The sequence below is a fragment of the Microtus ochrogaster genome, chromosome 5 (genome assembly GCF_000317375.1).
Source record: "Microtus ochrogaster isolate Prairie Vole_2 chromosome 5, MicOch1.0, whole genome shotgun sequence".
NCBI classification, from domain to species: Eukaryota; Metazoa; Chordata; class Mammalia; order Rodentia; family Cricetidae; genus Microtus; species Microtus ochrogaster.
In genome coordinates, this window is record NC_022012.1 from 33332516 (window position 1) to 33339970 (window position 7455).

Below are 7455 nucleotides of genomic sequence, written 5' to 3' on the forward strand. Positions count from 1 at the left end.
CTCCTACACAAGTCCCCATCTAACCACAAGAAACATTCTATGTTCCACTCCCAGGAAGATCCACGTGTCCAGACCCCTACCTCAGCCCCTTTCTCTCTGCTTAAACTCTCTGGGTCTATAGATTTGGGGTTGGTTATCATCCATTTAGTGGATAATACCCTCATATTAGTGAATACATGCCACATTTATCTTTCTGGGTCTGAGTTATCCCATCCAGGATAATTGTTTTTCTAGTTCCATCCATTTGTCTGCAAATTTCATGATGTCATTTTTTTAAACAGCTGAGTAATACACCATTGTCTAAATATCCCATAATTTCTTTACCCATCCTTCAGTTGATGGGCATCTAGATTATTTCTGGTTTCTGGCAATTATGAATAGAGCAGCAATGATTATGGTTGAACAAGTGTCCTTGTGGTAGAATGAAAAGTCTTTTGAGTATATACTCAAAAGTTGTATGAGTAACCACCATATTGATTTGCATAGAAGCTCCACAAGCTTGCTTTTCCGCCAGCAATGGAAGACTGTTCCCCTTATTCTACATCATCACCAGCATGAGCTAAGATATTAATCTTAGCCATTCTGAAAGGTATAAGATGAAATCGCAAAGCAGTTTTGATTTGCATTTCACTTATGGATAAGGATGTTTAACATTTCTTTAAGTGTTATTCAGCCATTTGAGTTTCCTCTATTGAGAAGTCTCTGTTTAGATATGTGCCCCATTTATAAATTAAATTAATTGGATTTTTTGTTATCTAGTTTCTTATGTTCTTTATGTATTTTGAATATTAATCCTCAATCAGATATAGAATTGGTAAAAATCCTTTTGCATTCTGTAGGCTCCCACTTTTTCCAAATGATGGTATCCTTTGCCTTACAGAAGTTATCCAGTTTCATGATGTCTCATTTATTAATTATTGATCTTAGGGCCTGTGTTGTCAGTGTTCTGTTCAGGAAGTCTTCTCCTTTGCCAATGAATTCAAAGCTATTCCCTAAGGTTGTCATCTACCAGGTTCAGTGTGTCTGATTTTATGTTAAGATCTTTAATCCATTCAGACTTTAGTTATATAGAGTGTGATGACAATTTGTGTTCGTCACCATTCAAGCATCCAGTTTAAACATCATTATTTACTGAAAAACGCTGTCACTTTTTTCTAGTGTGTATTTCTAGTCTCTTTATCCAAAACAGATGTCCGTTGGTGTGTTGATTTATGTCTGGGTCTTCAATTTGATTCTATAAATCAATGTGTCTGCTTTTATTCCAAATGTAGGGTAAAAGAGACAACTGGAGCAGGAAACTAAGCAATCACTGAGCACCCTGACTCTGAACCCAGAGCCAGGGAAAGAAATACACCCTGTATCTGAGACCTGAGCCCGGGAAAGAAACATTTTTAATCTCTGAGCCCAGGACCAAAGAAACATGCCCTGACTTTTAAACCAGTGCCAAAGAAACACACCTTGTCCCTAGAACCAGAACCAGTGAAAGAAATATGCCCTGGTCCTAAGATTAAAGTCAAAAAGCTAAAAAGGATCAGTGAAAGAAACACAGTTTGGCCATGAAATCAGAGCCATCGCTGCCTCTAACTAACCAATCCCTCAAGAGACATCCCAGCCAGGTTCTTGTATTCTGCAATTGCAAATGAAGATTGTCACTCAAGGCTCTTTTGAAATAGAGATTTATTTGGGAATGAGGAGTTCAGAAAAGTGACTGCCTCTGCCAGGGAGGTATAAACTGTGGCCTCTAACTGAACAGGCAGAGAGACTTATATATGGCTTCCTAGGGATTGAGCTGAAAAAACCTGGCTGAGATACTCCCTTAGGTTGACTGAGCAATCCTGAACCGAACAGAAGAAGAACGTTGCTAGGATACTCCCTACGGGAAGCTGAGCAAGGCTGAGCAGAAAAAGTTAGAACTTTTCAAAGGAGCCAGAGGAGATTGCTACATTTCTGCAGGGGCTTCCCCTTTAGCAGAGTGCTAGCAAAAAAAGTATCATATTGGGCCAGAGACAAAGTCGATAGCTCTACTAAGACTTTCCCTTAAGGGAACAGAGCAGAGCTCAGCTACAGCAAGCCACTCTCCAGAAGAGCAGAATTGCTATTATCTTGAGGGGAGACCAAGCCCCACAGCACACCAGCTTCATGTAGCTGGCTTCGCCTTAAATCAGAGCTCCTTCTCTCCAGGACTTAGCTATCCTATTGTGGCTCCAGTCTCCAGAGCTATTCTATTGCAGCTCTAGATAGCCTGGCTTCCTGATAGTCAGGACACCTCTCCTCCAGGGCTGAGATGTCCTGATGCTTCTCCAGCCTCCAGAGATGTCCTATTGCAGCTTTACACCCTCCAGACCTGTTCTGTTGTGACTCTACCTCTCCAGAGCTGTCCTATTGCGGCTCTAAGTATAGCCTGGCATCCTGGTAAGTCAGTATATCTCTGCAGCTTCACAGCTGTAACACATTCCCTTACACCAGTACTATGTGGTTTTTAATTACTGTAACTCTGCAGCACAATTTGAAATCATGAACGGTGATCTCTTCAGCAGTTCTTTTATTGTTTAGGATTGTTTTAGTTATCCTGTCTCTTGTTTTGTTTTTCCATTTGATGTTGAGAATTATCTTTTCAAAATCTGTGAAGAATTGTGTTGGAATTTGAATGGGGATTGCATTGAATCTGCAGATTTTGGTAGGATGACAATTTTAGTGTGTTAATTCTATTAATCCATGTGCATGGGTGACCTTCCATCTTCTGACAACTTCATCAATTTGTTTCTTCAAAGACCTTAATTTTTTTTCATACAAGTCTTTTACTTGCTTGGTTAGAGTTACCCTAAGATATTTTATATTATTTGAGGCTATTGTGAAACGTGTTATTTCCTTGAATTCTTTCTTAATTTATTTGTTATTTGTACAGAGAAAGGCTACAGATTTTTTAGTTAATTTTGTGTCTAGCTACATTGTTAATAATGTTTATCAATTGTAGAAATCCCCCTGTGGAATTTTTAAGAGAATAAACGTATAATATATTTTATCTGCAAATAAAAATCCTTCAACTTCTTTCTTTCCTATCTGTATCTGTTTGATCTCTTACAGTTATCTTTTTAAATTTTTTTTGTTGATTTTATAGAGCTATACATTTCTGTGATCCCTTCTTCTCCCCTCCCTTTCAACTCTGTCATGGTCCCCATGCTCCCAATTTAGTTAGGAGATCTTGTCTTTTCTACTTCCCATGTAGATTAGATCTATGTATGTCTCTCTTAGGGTCCTCATTATTGTCTAGGTTCTCTGGGATTGGGAATTGTAGGCTGTTGTTTTGTTTTAGTTTTTTTGTTTGTTTGTTTAAAAACCACTTATGAGTGAGTACATATGATATTTGTCTTTCTGGGTCTGGGTTACCTCACTCAATATGATGTTTTCTAGATCTATCCATTTGCTTGTAAATTTCAAGATGTCATTATTGTTGGGTAGGTAGAATTAATATAGTAAAATTAGCAATTTTACCAAAAGCAATCTACAGATTCAATGCAATGCCCATCAAAATCTCTTAGTTATCCTATTGCTCTAGCAAGAACTTCAAGTACTATAGTGTCGAGATATAAAGAAAGTAGAAACATTTTCTTGTTCTTTATTTTAATGGAATTGCTTTGTTTCTCTCCGTTTATGTTGATGTTGGCCATAAGCTTACTGTAAACTGCCTTTATTATGTTTCAGTATGCCTTTTGTATCCCTAATTTCTCCAAGATTTTATTATGAAGAGGTGTTGAATTTTGTCAAAAGCATTTTCTACTTTTAATGAAATGATCATGTATTTTTTTATGGTAGATTATGTTGATAGATTTCATATATTAAACCCATCCTTACATCTATGAAATGAAGCCTACTTAATCATGGTGGGCAATTTTTTTACGTGTTTTTAGATTTGGTTTGCAAGTATTTTATTGATACGTAAAAAATATATAGATGCATTTTTGCATCTATACTCTTAAGAGAAATTGGTCTGTAATTTTCTTTCATTGTTGAATCTTTATGTGGTTTGGATATTAGAATGACTGTGGCCTTATAAAAAGAATTTGGCATTTTTTCTTTAATTTTTAACTTGTGGAATAATTTGAGGAGAATTGGCTTGACTTAGGCTCTTTTTAAAAAATCTGGTAGAATTCTGCTCTGAAACTCTCTGGCCCTTGGCTTTTTGGGAGAGGTAGGGAGAATTTTAATGACTGCTTCTTTTCTTTTTAGAGATTTAGGTCTATTTATATTATTTACATGATTTTGATTTAGTTATGGTAAGATGGTAAGTGGTATCAATAGAGAAAATTATCCATTTCTTTTAAATTTTCCAATTTTGAGGAGTGCAAGTTTTTGAAGTATGACCTAATGAGTTTTGGATTTCTTTACTGTCTGTTATATTTTTATATTTGATTTTGTTAATTTTGATATTTTCTCTATGTCTTTAGTTAGTTTGGATAAGGGTTTGTCTATGGTTTTGATTTTCTCAAAAAATCAACTCTTTTTGTATTTTATGTTGTTTTATTATATTGTTCTCTTTGTTTCTATTTTATTGATTTCAGCTCTTAGTTTGATTATTTTCTACTATCTATTCCTCTTAGGTATGCTTGCTTCTTATATTTTAAAGATTTTAGGTATGCTGTTAAATTGCTAGTAATGAGATCTCTCCAATTCCTTTATGTAAGCAATAGTATTCTGAGCTTACATCTTAGCACCATTTCCATTGTTTCTCATAAGTTTGGTGATGTTGTGTGCTGTAGGAATTCCTACTGCCAGTAGCCTCTAAGTTACCCACCCACTTGGGCGTGGCCTCTAATACTATTTGTGCTCATGTAAAACTCTTCTCTTCCAGCTGCAGCATGTGGTTCTCTGTTCCAGCAGAAGATTGTGATCTGGAATCTACCCCTAAATAAATAACCCTCTATTATTCTCAATTCTGAGCTAGTGTGGGATTTCTTTTAAGCATCCTTCTTCTGTTGTACATTCATGTTCAATAAATTCTAGGAAATCTTCAATTTCTTTATTTCTGCCTTGCCATAGTAGTCATTCAGTAGAGAATTACCCAGTTTCTTAAAACCATTTGCTTGGAATGCCTTTTTCAAATAGTACTTTGAGGTAATTTCTATCCCTAATATTGCTATATGCATTGGATACAGCAGACGAATGGATCCTGATTTCTTATCCATTCTATTAGTTTGTGTCTTTTTGTAGAATAACTGAAACCATATTGAGAGATGTCAGTGACTAATGACTGTTGATTACTGTTATTTTATTGTTGGTAGTGATGGTGGTAGTAACAGCAGTGGCTGTGTGTGTTTCCCTTCTTTTGATTTTATTGGTGTTAGAGCATGTATTTCTTGTGATTTCATGTAGGTAGTTAACCTGCTTAGGTTTGAATTTTCCTTCCAACACTTTATGTAAAGCTGGATTTGTATATAGATATTGTTTAAATTTGATATTATCATGGAATGTCTTTTTTTTTCTTCTATTGTGATTGAGAACTTTGGCTTTTATAGTAGTATGGACTGTCTGGCTTTTGTTGATATCTTAGAGCCTGCAGCACTTCTATCCAGGTCCTTATGGTTTTAGAGTCTTCATTGAGAAGTCAGGTATAATTCTAATATGGCTGCCTTTATATAGTACTTGATCCTTTCCTCTTGCAGCTCTTAATATACTTTCATCATTCCATATATTTAATGTTTTGATTATTATGTTGTGATGAAGCTTTCTTTCATGCTTCAAACTCTTTAGTGTTCTATTTTCTTCATGTACTTTCATAGGCACATCCTCACTTAGGTTAGGAAATTTTTCTTCTGATTTTGTTGAAAACATCTTCTGGGACTTTGAACTGCATTTTTCCCCTTCTATAACTATTATTTTTTAGTATAGTCTTTTCATAGTGTCCCAGATTTTCTGGGTGTTTTTTGACAGTTTTTTTTTTGATTTAACATTTTATTTGACCTCTGTACCCATTTCTTTTATTGTATCTTCAACAACTGAGATTCTCTCTTCCATCTCTTGTATTCTATTGGTGAAGCATGCCTCTGTAGCTCTTGCTCAAATTCCCAAGCTTTTAATTTTCAGAACTCTATTATTTTTGGTTTTCTGCCTCCCCTGCCAAGCTCTTGGCCACCCAAGTGGCATTTATTAAAATATAGGAATTTTAATTTGGTTTGATTTGACCTGATTGGATTTCCTTACACCTGCAGAGCGGCTCATTTATGATTTTTCCTAACATATTGGTCCTCCTGTCTGTTTTTACGCCAATACCAGGCTGTTTTCAGTACTGTAGGTCTGTAGTAAAGTTTGAAGTCAGGGATTGTAATGCCTCCAGAAGTTCCTTTATTGTACAGGATTGTTTTGGTTATCTTGGGTTTTTTGCTTTTCTGTATGAAGTTGAGTATTGTTCTTTTGAGGTCTGTGAATATTTTGCTGGGGATTTGATAGGCATTGCATTGAATCTGTAGATTGCTTTTGGTAAGATTGTCATTTTTACTTATGTTAATTCTATCTGCACAAGAGCATTGGAGATCTTTCCATTTTCTGCTGTCCTTCTTCAATTTCTTTCTTCAAAGATTTAAAAGACAAGATCTCCCAAGTAAATTGGAAGCATGGGGACCATGGGGGAGGGTAGAAGGAGAATGGAGAAGAAGGGAGGAGAGTGGAGAAAAATATACAGCTCAAGAAAACAATAAAAAAATATTTGAAACCCAAAAAAAAAGAAATAGGAAACAAGTTTTCTATGATTATTTTATTCCTATAGCATCTCTAGTTAATACGAACTGGTCATTATTTGGCTCCTTAACAATTTCCTTTAACTTCGCTCAAGGCATGGTCTGGTTTTGGTTGATAGAAATATCTTTATTCTGTGAGTGGCTATAATATAATAAAGAACAAATAGAGGCTATTTCAGATTTGATATCTTAACCCAAACATTTATACGTCTGTATATACCAATACATAGTATTTTAAAATCCTGATTTTTACCTTCTTTTCAAACAAGTAGAATCTTTAGCTTAAAGTATTTATATTGTTGTTCAAATAACAACATTACCCTGCCTCCATTAAACTAGTATATCTTTGTGAATGATTTCTGACTAGTTGGATACAAGAAGTGACAAGAGATAAGAGATCAAGCAGAAACTGGAAACAAGAGAGAATTGGACAGGTAGCATCCTTGAGGTCTGTAAAGAATACTATTGGTGGCAAAGAAAACTTGCCATTGTAGGTGGAAAAAAAAATGAAAAGAAGGTCTGGAAGGATTCACACTGAGTCCCACTTCCTTCAAAATTACCTTGATTATTATGAAATTCTTAATACTGCATTTAATTGCTCCCTTTGCTCAGAGGGCTTAGGCTCCCTGAGACTTAGGTTAGATTGGGGATGAGGCTCCACAGGGACCTAGATGCCACTGAGGTTCCAGGGAAGTAAGATGATTTTGCTCCACTAAGACATGGC